The 12,831-nt window shown below is 40.4% G+C and overlaps 1 long non-coding RNA gene across 1 annotated transcript; it reads right to left on the bottom strand.

Annotated features, from left to right (window-relative positions):
- Positions 1 to 1,144: 1,144 nt before the first annotated feature.
- On the bottom strand, positions 1,145 to 7,408 carry LOC138920938 (uncharacterized). The gene is made up of 3 exons (XR_011432998.1): positions 7,258 to 7,408; positions 6,948 to 7,107; positions 1,145 to 1,998 (listed from the first exon to the last, which is right to left on the bottom strand). It is a non-coding gene; the product is annotated as an uncharacterized lncRNA (long non-coding RNA).
- Positions 7,409 to 12,831: the final 5,423 nt, after the last annotated feature.

Below are 12,831 nucleotides of genomic sequence, written 5' to 3'. Positions count from 1 at the left end.
GTAATATAATTTGTCATTTTTATTAGAAATTTAATTTCTTCATGTGATGTCATGAAACTGTACATACTGCAGTGTGAATTTTTGTTTTGTTTTTTAATCTTTTAGTGTTTACTTCCTGCAGTGAATTTGAATAAATGAGAGAAAAATGCATTGTCTGTGGTTTGAAATGACTGTTATTTTGTGGGCTTTCTCTGGTTTTTAGGTTTTCCATAAACATAAGTCTCTGGTCATGAAAATAGCAATAAGTTTTCAAGGATGCTTTGCCCTTCTCAGAAAAATAAAGGAAAAGAAGAAGGTGACCAGCGAGTTAGTGCATTTAGAGACAGGGCAGTTGAAACACAGCTCAAAAAGACAGCCTGTGGCCTATCTTCCCTAGCTTGAGTCTCCTATTTGGTGTGTAACTCAATGATCACTGTAGATTTTTACCGTGGAAAAGAGATGGTACATTGTTAAAAAAAATAAAGTTGATTTGATATCTACTTGTTTTAAGATAAGATTTTATTAGCTTTTTATCCAAGTTGCAACGGGGCTTAAGTTTATTTTAAATAAAAAAGACCTTCAGTCATTTTCCAAAAGTGAATGTGTGTGTACACACAAACATATATGTAAATATGTACTGTATGTGTCTAGGTAATGAGTAGTTGAGAATGATAAGCAATATACATATGTAATAAGTAATAGAGACCAGTTTATTTAGAAAAAGAAAAAACAGACGTATCCTTGTGAACTGATGGCCTGGGAATTTTTTTATTTTTACAAAATTATATTATTAATGATAAAGGAGGAAGGCATTTTCCCAAAGATAAGTTTGTATTTTCTGACACTAAAATAAGCGTATTATAATCCAACAGTGAAAATTTTGCAGCTTCTCTCCTAACAGGTTTACAAACATTGTCTAGAAAATATCCAAGTAATAGAAATAAATCCAGCTGTTCTACGTTATCAAAGTGTTGAAAAGTTACACCTTGCTGTATGTGCAGACGCTGTCATCAGAGTCAGAGATGCAGAACCATGTTTTGTTTTGTTTATTGATTCATATGGTGGAAAAGCATAACAAGTGCATTGAGTTATAAATTGTCTAAGAGAGAGTTTTAAGAAGAGAGCCAGCAGTCAGTAATTCTTGACTACAAGATAGTGCCAATGACTTTAACATGGAGAATCTTTAATAATCAGATCAGATTATGATCATTCATGCTATGCAAAGTTCTATTTTAAGCATGTTAACGTGGAAATCTCCTTAACAAATAATTTTGATTTCCTTCCCCCTACCACTGGTATCACTCAACTGTGACCTGTTTGGTTACAGAAAATAGGTTGTAACTGTTCACTATTAAACTTGCCCTTTTTCGTTTATTCCATAAAACTTAGGGAAGTAGTATCCAGCACTAGCACCTTGTAAGCACTGGTGGAGAAATCTATCTTGGTATCATTTAGCATTAATTTACTGCTCCATTTCTCTAAATGATTGGTACAATAATATTTACAATATTTTAAAGATGCCATCTTCATAGCTAAGTTAAAGACCCCAGCTCTGAAAAATCAGAATGAATGGACTCTTCAGTTGTTAGCATAATAATCAGAAATAAAATTCAAATCCCATAAATTCCAGTCCTGGAGAAGTGCTGCTGCACTTAAGATGCCCTCTTTTGAGTGTCTAAAAGTAAATATACAAACCTTTCCAGCAATAACCTGAATTTTAAGATAGTATACTTCACAGTCAGTCAGAAGAAGAGGATTTTCGAGCCAATCCAGTCTTTTTAGAGCCTTTCTTCTTGACACAAAGACCTAGACAAGCTTCTATTTTCCAGTCTTTGCTTTTACCAAGCTTCATGGGTAGATGCTCTAAACTTTGAGAAAAGTGTACGATCCTTTTGGACTACCCATTTCACCCATTTTTGCTGATAAGCCTTCATCTCAGAGGTCACATCTGGAAAAGGAAACAGCCTGCCATCGTGTGCGTGTCACAGCCTCTGGTTTTTGAAAGCTGCACCAACAGGCCTGTAGAGGAGAGCCACAGTGCAAGTCCGTTGTCTGCCATTATATATTCCCTTAGCAAATTTTATGAAATAATTTAAGGATAGAACAGTGAGATGATTTTCTCATAATTAGAAGACTTGAGTCTTCTCTGAAGACTGGAAGGGTTGCCTCTGGCAGCCATTGCAGCCGATGTTTCCATAAGCAAGCTGCAAATCCTCACAAGACTTTTAGCACCTCGTAGGGGGTGCCAGCTAGCCTTGCTACCTCTTGTAGTGTGCCCTTTGACTTCTGCCTTGTCTGCCTTTTCACATTTTCAACTCACTCATTGTCCCGCCATCTAACACCTTTCTGCCTGCCCGTCATCACCCGTCATGCCAGTGTTCAGACCCTCACAGTATGAATCCACGTTTCCTGAGCACATCTGCCTTCCTGGCATCAGTGCCTTCAGTCATGTAACATTCTTTGCCAAAAATCCCCATTCTCAGCCTTGTAAACTTTTGTTTATCTTTACAACGTACCAAATATTACCTCCTCAAAGAAGCCCCCGCCCAGTGATTCCTCCAGGCAGAGTGTGGGGTTCAGCCCTCCACCATGCCATAAGGCTTTGTGTAGCCCTCCCTTATTGCACTCAGAGTGGTTAAGGACATAACTTGTATTCCTTTTAAAGACGAGAAGTGTGTCTTAATCTCCTTATATTCAGTACAGAGTCCAAATCCTGATACATAGCAGTTACTCAAGAAATGTATGCCCAATTAAAGCAAGAATGAAAGGAGATCTCTTCACACAAAAAATGGAAGGCGGCCTCCCCCTCTGTGGACTGGGAGACAAAGTAATTCCTAAGGTAGACACATCCATTTACCTGAAGCAATGCCTAATCTCCCCCAGCTACCTCTAGCTCTAGGGCTCATGACCTGTGTGGGCCAACCCAGGCATTTTCCCTTCTGCCCTCTCTAATCTCCTGAAGAAATGCTATCAGCCCGGAAATTCCTGATAACAGGAGCTGGTTCTTGAAAGGAGAATGGGAACTTGGGGTTTTTGCCAATAAAGGTCTAGTTACCTGTTGCACCATATCTTTCCATGAATAGCAGGGAGCCTTCAGCAGCGACACTATCAACCCTTCCACATGCCACTGTGCCGAGACGAGAATTCGTGGCCTCTCCTGAGCCAATCATAAATATGTCTATGTTCCAGAGGGCTACATTCTCCTGAACTATTCAGAACCAAACCCAGGCAGAACACGCTGTCTTGGTGAGTGTGGTACAACCAACTGCTTGAAGATAAGACCCTCACCAGGGTAGGAGCTGCACGTAGCATTAGGCTATTTCAGATCCTCAGGGAAATCTGGGTCCCTGTGGGTGTGGAAATACAAGGAATCAGCGCCACATAGGGTCTGGTTCACTAGCACTAGTGTTCATTCATTAGAGGGCTTTGACAGTGGCGACTTCTCTATAAGATCTAACTACTAGGTTTTAAGAGTATTAGAGAAGTAATACATGTGTTCAGTGATTCAGTAGATGCTTAATAAAAGTGTCAAACTGATGTGACAGCAGAAGCTCGTCTCTTTCATATGTGTGGAGTGGGCTGAGAGATGCAATTTCCTTTTACTCTGATACCATAAAATTAATGTCATGAACATGTTTTTTAACTGTTGCGTTTTTTCATCCAGAAAAATCACATTTCCTATCCCAAACACCCAAGAGAGGAAGTATCATCTTGGTTGAACTTGTTCTTATTTCACGTGCAGCAACAGTGGAAAATCCAAATAAAAGCATATTCAGGATGAGGGGATGGGTTAGCAGTGGGGATGGAATAGTCCCCTTTCCATAGACAGGTAGGACTGAGAAACATGACTCATGATTTCTGTCCAATATAAGGCCATGGGGAAGAAACAGACACAAGCTTCTGGCTTCAAGGCTGTCTTTCTCAAACAAAGGGGACATTTTCAAGTGGATGTTTATGTAATTAGAGGGACCATGGAGACAGCTAGGTGTATTTAGAGGGAGAACAGAGAAGTTTCAAACAGTGTCCCCAGTTTTGCTAAAGTAGAGGGGACCCTCCCTAAGCTGTTTTCTTCCTCTGAGCTCCTTTCTAGCTTAAGCAAATCAGGAAGGCTTCTGATCTTAACTATATTAATAGAAGATAATCATACTCTTATACTCTCATCAGAGATAAGGAGTTTGTTGTGAGCCTGGACATTTAAAATCAGATTTTTTTTCCAGCATCTCTTCATCCTCAGGTCACGCTGTAGACTTGCAGAGCTGGAATCTGAAACCGTGGCATACAGCGTGGTAAGAGGCCTCATCAACGTAATATTTCCCCTCAAACTAAACCAAACAGCAACCTAACAAACACATCATTAAAACATCATGCTTGTTGGGGCTGGCCTGGTGGCGCAGCGGTTAAGTTTGCACGTTCTGCTTCTCGGTGGCCTGGGGTTCACCAGTTCAGATCCTGGGTGCAGACATGGCACCTCTTGGCACACCATGCTGTCGTAGGCGTCCCAGGTATAAAGTAGAGGAAGATGGGCATGGATGTTAGCTCAGGGCCAATCTTCCTCAGCAAAAAGAGGAGGATTGGTAGTGGGTGTTAGCTCAGGGCTAAACTTCAAAAAGAAAAAAAGAAGAAAAGTAAGAAAGAAAAACATCATGCTTATTTACCTGACTGGCCTTAACAATTAGCAAAACAGTATTAAGGGTGAGGTGATGATGCTAAGTTGTACTCCAGAACTCTCTTTTGCTCCAAATCATAACTGATGGCAATGTGAGAAAGGTTCCCAGAAGCCAATGGTCTTTGAATAGCTAAAGGGCAACTTTCTCAAATAATGATGTTGATGCCACTAGGTGAGTGGGACTTCAAGGCTGCTTTTGATTATCACCAAGTAAACTCTTTTTTTAAAATTTTTTTCCTTGTGATGAGAACTTTTAAAATTTATTTCATTTATTTATTTTGATGAAGATTAGCCCTGAGCTAACATCTGCCACCAATCCTCCTCTTTTTGCTGAGGACGACTGGCCCTGAGCTAACATCCGTGCCCATCTTCCTCCACTTTATATGTGGGACACCTGCCACAGCATGGCCTGACAAGCAGTGCGTAGGTCCACACTAGGGATCTGAACCAGAGAACGCCCTGGCCACCAAAACAGAACGTGTGAACTCAACCACTGTGCCACCGGGCCGGCCCCACCACGTAAACTCTTTCTGAAGCAGGAACATTCAGGCCAGAGCACACTCACATCATCCTACTTATCAGATTGTTTCTTGCTTCCTTGCTTCCTCCCTTCCTTCCTTTTCTCCTTCCTCTCTGTCTCTCATTCTTTGTCTGTCTTTCTTTTTAATGTAATAGATTTATGGAGTTATAATTCACATACTGTACAATTCACCCATTTAAAGCATACAATTCAGTGACTTTTAGTATATTCATGGAGTCACTAGATAAAGCTAATTCGATGTAACTGAGATACAGATAATTCAGTTTCTGTCTCTGTAGATTACATGTTCTGGACATTTCATGTAAATGGAATCATACAATATGTGATCTTTTGAGAATGGCTTCATTCGCTGAGCTTAATGTTTTCAAGGTTCATCTGTGTTGTGGCTTGTACCAGCACTTTCTTCTCTTTTATTGCTGAATAATTTCCCATCATATGTATATGCCGTATTTTATTTGTCCATTTAGGATAAATTTGGACATTTAGGTTGTTTTCACTTTTAGCTATTATGAATAATTGTGCTATGAATTTGTTGTCAGAACCACTCCTCAAAAACAGGAGGGACGACCAATCTAAATTTGGTTTGGATATTCCCATGCATGCAGCATGAGGGTATACAATCAATTGACTGTGAACGAGGATGTTTCTTTCTGGACTCTCAATCCTCTTCCATTGATTTATATGATTATCCTATGCCAGTATCACACCATGTTGATTACTGTAGCTTCATAGCCATTTTTGAAATCAGAAAATGTGAGTCTTCCAAACTTGTTCTTCTTTTTCAAGTTTGTTTTGGCTATCGTCGATTTCTTAAATTTGCATATGAATTTTAGGATAAGACTGATAATTTCTGCAAAAATGATAGCTGGTATTTTCATAGGGATTGTGTTGAATTTGTAGATCAATTTGGGGACAGGTTCCATCTTAACAAGATTAAATCTTCCAATCCATGAACATAGGGTGTCTTCTCGTATATTTAGATCTTCTTTAGTTTCTTTCAACAGTCACCCTGGGTGACGTTGATTTTAGCAGGGCCCTTTCTGACTGCCTCTTTCCCTGGTCTCTGGTAAGCTGTCTGCCTCTTTTGGTGTCACACCCAGCTGTTAGGCTCCACTAATTGCCTGCTGATTGCTCTATTGTTTTTGACAATGCCCTGGGGCATGAATAGCTCTATTTTCCGATCCAGTTACATTTGGGCCCCTTTGCAAGAGCAGTTTTTGAGGCCAGTCCGAGATTTGTTCTGTTGCCAGGAGGGCTCTTCTTAGCGGTCTTTTCCTAATTCTCTCTAGTAAACTAGCCAGCCTATCATTTAGCTTATTTTTCTCATGGATTTACCAGCCCACTCTCAATGGCTTACCACCAAGATCTTCATTGTTTTTGAGAACATTTTCTTCTTGGACTTCCTCACACTCTGTTCTAAATGGAGGGGAAAGTTCAGAACTCTCTGTTCTTACGGCCTGCCTCATGCCCTGGGTGAAATTTCTCAGCCACTGCTCCCTTGCTGAGGCAGAGATAGTGACCTGCTTCTCTCAGATTAACACCCCTGCTTTACGAAGGTGCTGGAGAGTGCTGGGTGGGGATGATAGCCTTGGGTCTTCTCAGTTTACCATTCCCAGTGGGGAACATCTACCCTATGAATGAGCTGGGCTTAGGGTAATCAGAGCCAACTATCCTTGACCTGCTGCACTTAGGGTAGATTGTCTGCCTTTAGAGTGGAGGCTGGGTGGAGAAAGGGGGCCCTTGACTTTCAGTGGCACTCACCTGGAATTTAGCCTCTGTAACACAGAGCTCTGCAGAGGACAAGAAATGCTGGTGACCTGGCCCTTCCAAGGAGATGCTGATGCCCTTTACTGGGGCCTGGGGTGAGGGATCCTCATCTTCTCAGCCACACCCTACCGGAGTGGACCTTCCATGCACTAAGCTGTGGGGGGAGAAGGAGCAGGTCGTCACTCAAATGCTGTAGACCGTCAGTGTCCTTACCAAGACTTAGATTTTCTCACAATGAATATTTCTTCATTTGCTGTATACCCTTAGGAAAATTTTCAGAGTATTTTTTAAAAATAATGCTCACCAGTTGTGTTGTTTTGCTTGGGAGTGGGTTTGCAGAGCTCCTCAGGTTGCCATTCCCAAAGTGGTTCTCTCCTTCTTATCTTATTTCTGATCACTAAATAAATGTACTCAAAGCCGCATGCCTCCAGGGTCACCTGCTTAAGCAACACTGTGCTGCAGCATTGTTTCTAACCCGAGGATGATATGTTTCTGGCCCTCAGGACGAGATCACATGCTATTTTGAGAGACTCTTTTCCTCCTTCCCATTAAGCATAATTTACCTAAATCGATTATCTTCTCTCCAAGAATTTCATTTAATTTTTTTCATGTCCTCTCCAACATGATGTGCAGATTCATAACTCTTCTTGCTCATCAAATGTTCCACAGTTAGGGGCCAGCCCTGTGGCATAGTGCTTAAGTTCACGTGCTCCGCCTTGGCAGACAGGCGACCTGTGCACCACTTGTCAAGCCATGCTGTGGCAGGCATCCCACATATAAAACAGACGAAGATGGGCACAGATGTAGCTCAGGGCGAATCTTCCTCAGAAAAAAGAGGAGGATTGGCAGCAGATGTTAGCTCAGGGCTAATCTTCCTCATACACAAAAAAGAAAAATGTTCCACAGTTGAACCCACCAGATCAACCTCAATGCAACCACCTGCCCCACTTACGTATTCAATTTGCAATCTTTTAAATGGTTCCTTGGTGTTTAGCTCAGTAAAATTATTCTTTGTTTCTTTCAAGATTTTTTTTTAATTTTTCACTTAATTTTTTTGAGCAGCTTCAGGTTTACAAAAAAATTCAGCAGAAAGTACAGAGATCCCCTTTATACCTCCAAACAGCATCCCCTCTCTCACTTTTCCTCACTATTAACATCTTGCATTAGTGTGGTACATTTGTTACAACTGGTGAACCAATATTGATATTATTATTAATTAAACTCCATAATTTAGACTGGGGTTCACTCTTTGTATTGTATACTCTAAGGGTCTTGACAAATGTATAATGATGCGTACCCATTATTATAGTACCACGCAGAACAGTTTCACTGCCCTAAAATTTCCTCATGCTCCGCCTATTCTTTCCTCCCATCCACCTCTGCCTTCCTCCCCACCTCTTCCCAACCCCCCGCAACCACTGACCACTTTACTGTCTCCATAGTTTTGCCTTTTCCAGAATGTCGTATAATTGGAATCATGTAGTATGTAGCCTTTCTGGATTGTCTTCTTTCACTTGGCAATATGCATTTAAGGTTCGTATGTTTTTGTAGCTTGATAGCCCATTTCTTTTTATTACTGAATAGTATTCCATTGTATGTATGTATCACAGTTTGTTTATCCATTCACCTGTTGAAGGACATCTTGTGCTGCCAAGCTTTGACAATTATGAATAAAGCTGCTATAAACTTTCGTGTGCAGGTTTTTGTGTGGACATTTTTTCTTTCATTATTTTTGATTAAAAATTTTTTGATACACTTTTTCTTTTTTGATTTTTTTATATGATTGATTTTATTTCATTTTTCTTTCTTTCTTTTTTTTTTTTTGATATGTGTTTTAAGATGACTTAGCTTACCTTCCAGTAATTCAAATTTCCCACCACTCCTGTGCTTAGAAATGCTTCAGTGGGGCCAGTCCGGTGGCGCAGTGGTTAAGTTCGCACGTTCTGCTTCTCGATGGCCTGGGGTTCACCGGTTCAGATCCTGGGTGCAGACATGGCACCGCTTGGCACATCATGCTGTGGTAGGCGTCCCAGGTATAAAGTAGAGGAAGATGGGCATGGATGTTAGCTCAGGGCCAGTCTTCCTCAGCAAAAAGAGGAGGATTGGCAGTAGTTAGCTCAGGGCTAATCTTCCTCAAAAAAAAAAAAAAAAGAAAAAGAAATACTTCACCATCAATTCCAAGCCCATCATTTCACTGGATGTATCAATCAGGATAGGCTAAGTTACGCAGTATCAAACAACCCTAAACTCTCAGTGACTGGAAACCACAAAGGTTTATCTTATATTCTTGCTACCTGTCCAATTTGAGTTGGCAGGGGCTCTGTTCGTGGTCATGTCACTCTGGGACCTGGGGCAGTGGCACCTCCACTGCCTGGAAGTGTCACTGGTTGCCATGGCAGAGGAGAAAGAACATGATGAACTGAGCACTGACTTAGAAAAGACCTAACACCTCCTCACCTCATACCAACCAAATTATTGGTCTGCTGAACTTCAAAGGAGCAGGACATGTAATTATATAGTGTACATAGAAGGAGATCAGAAATATTGGTGAGCATTCAGTAATTTCTACTTTTAAAATTCAATTTGCCTGAGCATAGAACGATGATCTTTTGATCACTAAAGTTTTTTTTAAAGAAAGATTGGCACCTGAGCTAACAACTGTTGCCAATCTTTTTTTTTTTTTTTTTTTTTGCTTTTTCTTCCCAAATCCCCCCAGTACATAGTTGTATATTTTAGTTATGGGTCCTTCTAGTTGTGGCATGTGGGATGCTGCCTCAGCGCAGCCTGACGAGCCGTGCCATGTCCGCGCCAGGATCTGAACCAGCAAAACCCTGGGCTGCTGAAGTGGAACACGTGAACCTAACCACTCAGCCACAGTGTGTCCCTGATCACTAAATTTAATCTGATTATATTTTAATGTTTGCCTTCCCTCTTCAGACTATAGACAATAGGCTAAAAGCTAAAATTTACTAAATTTAAGGGCTCAAACAAAGTTTATTAATCCAAAGGAAAGGGTTAGGTTGTAACACCAGCTCTACAGGCTTACCATAAGGAAGATAACACGAGTGTGCGCATGACTCATTAACATGTGACTGGTAGAGTTGGCACTGCTGACACTGTAGGACTCAAAATAAATGAGGATGAGTTCTTTTCATCTAGGCTCAGTATAATAGAGAGATGTTCACTCGTGGTGGCACATAACTGTATATCCATATACATTTATTGATACTGTTATTTCAGTTTGTTTATGTGATTAAAGCTGTTCTTCTCTCTCTAAAATGGGATATTCCATTTGAACCTGAGCATATCTTGAAGCAAACTTCAACTAAAAAGGCAATTTGGGTTTAGGGCATTTCAAATTCATTTAATTGCTCTTGAATTCTTAAGCTAAATAGAGTCTGCCTTGGTTTCAAGATTGGCTGGCAATTTCTGACTTACCAGCACCCACATTATGAAAATCTTTCATTTATGTATGAAGAGTTCCTAGAAATAGGTACTTCCTCCTTTATTAGTCCATCCCCAGAAACTTCTCCTTTTCCTTACAGAAACCGCCGTCCTTGGGGAATTCATCCCTGCTTCTGTTTTTCTCAGCTTTCTTGTCTCAGCAACACCACGGTCAAGATCAAGACATGCCCCAGTCCAGAGCTGTGTTATTTGAGCCTATCCTCAACAGGAGCCCAAACCATCCCTGTACTCCTGCTTATGTTTCCCACCTCCAGAGAGTTCTCCTAAGTGCCCATCCCAAACTTCTGCATTCTGCACTCATTTTTCCCTAAACCTTTTCAGGAACTTCTCAAGCCTTTTTAATTTTCCTCTTCCCCGCTCTTACCTCCAGAGCAAAAGAGGTGGCATAGAGAGGGAAGAGGCATCCTCTTTCTGTCACTGTGGCAATAAGGAGCAAGAAGATGGTAGAAGAGGCTGTCCCCTAGAGGTTCTAAGAATATTAGTTGCAATTTCCAACCCATTTTTAAGGAGAATCCGTGGGAACTCTGGTACTATGGAAAACAAGACTTTGGGATCAAAAGCCTGGAATTTGAAGTGCAGATCAACCACAAACTAGCAATGAACCTGTCTTACGCTCAGATTCTTGGCTTGAAAATTAATTTAGTGCCTCTTGCCCACCTGATCATTGCTGGGATCACATGATGTATTACATGTGAGAATGCTGTGTCAAGTGCTGCTCACATATTCTCTTTTCTAAAAAGGATGTTTATATTTTCAATCATAACAATTTTATTTACTCATAAAATGGATGGAGAATTCAGAAAGAAAATAAAAATTACCTATATTTCTACCCCAAGATATAAATACTATTAATTATCTCTATTAATATGAAATGTAGTACTGATTTCTTCTACTGCTAGTAATTATGCATTAGTGTTTAACATTGTCAGGATTATGCTTTGTATAAAGCTTATGTCCTTGTGTGGCAGACTGGATTTTCCAAAAATGGCCACAGAATGTTTTCTGGTGCCAGAACCTTGCCTTTCCATCAATAGGTAGAGTTTTATTTTCCCTCCATAATAGAATGTGGTGAAAGTGATGTTGTGTGGCTTCTAGGGCTAGATCATAAAAGCTGGTGCAGCTTCTGCCTGGCTCTCAAGCTCAGGATACTGGTCCTTGGAACCCAGCCACCATGTTGCGAGGAAGCACATGGAGAGCCTATGTGTAGGTGTTCTGACCCAGGACATCAACTGCTGGACACATGAGTCAGCAAACCTTCAGGTGATTCCAGCCTTTGACCTGCTACAACTGATGCCAAGTGGAGTAGAGAGAAGCTGTCCCCAATGAGTCCTGCCCAACTTACAGATTCATGAGCAAAACAAACATTGTCATTATTTATTTCACTTAAATTTCATATGCACGTTTTTTCACATCTTTAACAATTTTTACAACTTAACATGGCTAAATAACATTCTATTATGTGGATATTCTATCATTTATATAAACTTTTCTATGTTGTTGCTTATTTAAGCTTCTCTCTCCCATCCTTTTTTATGCTGTGATACATAATGTTGCCAAAAACGTCTTTGCACACACATTTTGATTTTACTTTTCTGATTATTTCCATAGCATAGATTTTTAGAAGATAAAAGTAAACAGCTTCTATACCTCAATTACATTGAATTAGCTTTATGTGGCTCATTAGAATCAAAACCATCTTAAGTATCTATAGAAAAGTGTTCTATCTGAAATTTACAGAGCTGCCTCACAAAATTTTGGAACACAATCCTCTTCCAAAGTCAAGAACCCCTTTTTGCATTGATTTCTGAATCAGAGTCAACATGAGATTTTTCTGAGAATGGTTCTTTCTCTCACAGCTTGTTCTTCTCACCTTTGATTTTCCTTGGATGGCTTGTATCCCAGAAGAAATGTGTTTTTAGTAATTGATGCATTCACCACCTATGGTAGGCTTGATATGGCTCCAGAAAGGATCTCCATATCTTAATCTCTGGAACCTGTGAATGTTACCTTATAGGGTAAAATAGAATTTGCAGACGTGATATTAAGTTCAAGATTTTGAGATGGGAAGATTACTGCAGATTCTCCAGACAGGTATGAAATACAATCTCAGGAAATCTTATAAGTGAGAGCAGAGAAGAGATTTGACACAGACAGAAGAAGAGAAGGCAATGTCACCATGGAGGAAGAAACTGGAGTGATGCAGCCACAAGCCAAGGCATGCCAGCAGCCACCAGGATCTAGAGGCAAGGAACAGAATCTCCAAAGGGACTGTGACCCTGCTAACACCTTAATTTCAGCCCGGTGGAACTGATTTTGAACTTCTGGTCTCCAGAACAGTGAGACAATAAATTACTGTTGTTTTAAGCTACCGACTTTGTGGTGATTTGTTACAATAGCCCTAGAAAATTTCTAC

This window comes from Equus caballus, chromosome 26 (assembly GCF_041296265.1).
Source record: "Equus caballus isolate H_3958 breed thoroughbred chromosome 26, TB-T2T, whole genome shotgun sequence".
Classification (NCBI taxonomy): Eukaryota; Metazoa; Chordata; class Mammalia; order Perissodactyla; family Equidae; genus Equus; species Equus caballus.
This window is presented reverse-complemented; position numbering and strand designations above follow the sequence as displayed.